Here is a 1,306-nt window from a genome sequence, read left to right as displayed (position 1 = left end):
TTCTCTAGGACCACTTTAAGCACTGCTTGAGTCTTTTGTGCACCACACTATGGGCCAAATGTAATGGGGTGTGAGTTTATTCGCACATATGGTTTCGTATCTAATCGCATGTTTTTTTATTGTGAATATCACTCATTTCGCCAATGTGATAGGTCGCCATATTTCAGCCCCATACCCTGATCGCATGTGACGTCTCGCGATGAAACTCCCTGGAAAAGGCGCGAAATTTAGACCAACCAAAATGCGATTTCATTTCAGTAAGCATACTGACTCAAAGAGAAACCCCCATTGGCAGTGCCAAGTCCCATGACTTAGGCATCACACACACTATATAAACCCCATAGCCACCATTTTGTGCTTTGATAGGGAGTGCGGAGCTGAGTGAATGACAGTAGAGGTGTGGTCTGCAGACACAGGGATGCAGCATGGCAAGCAGGAGAGCTGGGGGAGCTCAGCAGAGGCTGGAGGAGGAGGAGGATCCGAAGGTGATTGTCAGGCAGAGTCACAGTCATCAGGAGGAAGGTTTGTCTGACCAGGAAGCACAGGAGGAGGATGATGATACACAGGTGGAGGAGCAAAATGAGGGGGAGGAGGAAGAGGAGGAGGCTGAGTCTGCTGGTCCATTGCCTGGGAAGATGCGCTGTGGGCGCAATATACACTTCACCTATGATGAAAATTCTGCACTGGTACATGCTATGGTACCAGTCTTCACACGTCTCCTGGGAGAACGTGCACACTGTACCCCACTGGGCAGAAAGAAACAAATGGTGCTCAGCATCACAGAAGCTGTTAATGCTGTCAGTAGCTGCAGACGTGAAGTTTACAAAGTTAAAAAACATTTCAACTAAATCAAACGTGTGTTAAAGGAGAAAATGGCGGATGAAGTTAAGCAGTCCTGCAAGACCGGTGGTGGGCGTCTCATCCCCATACACTACACATCTTATGAACAAGAGTTGAAACAGATAATTCCACCAGAAATCCTACCCGGAACTCAGACTGAGTATACAGACAGACCTCCAAATCCAGCCCCTATTGGTGAGTAACATAACAGTACTAAAATTTTTATACAACAAACCAAATTTTGCAAATGGAATCAGGATAGAAAAAGAGAGATATGTAGAGAGTCCCAATTTTACAAGAAAAAGAAAACCAGACATTCCAAGAGAGGAGGAAAGAGGAAACAAGGTCATGAAATTAAACCGCAAGTAAACACAGGTATATTTAACTTATACGTTTGCTCCTGCTAAAAAGCTGAATGGATTTTCTGTATTTTTGGACACGAATAGGTATATTAGGAACCTCACAC

The 1,306-nt window shown here is 44.8% G+C and overlaps 1 pseudogene; it reads left to right on the top strand.

Moving 5' to 3' along the window:
- The first annotated feature begins 425 nt into the window (after window positions 1-425).
- Window positions 426-1,043, top strand: LOC148542683 (uncharacterized; annotated as a pseudogene).
- Window positions 1,044-1,306: the final 263 nt, after the last annotated feature.

This window comes from Taudactylus pleione, unplaced genomic scaffold, assembly GCF_031769625.1.
Source record: "Taudactylus pleione unplaced genomic scaffold, aTauple2 ptg000010l, whole genome shotgun sequence".
In the NCBI taxonomy this organism is placed as follows: Eukaryota; Metazoa; Chordata; class Amphibia; order Anura; family Myobatrachidae; genus Taudactylus; species Taudactylus pleione.
Note: the sequence above shows the minus strand (reverse complement) of the source record. Positions and strands in the feature narration are given on the sequence as shown.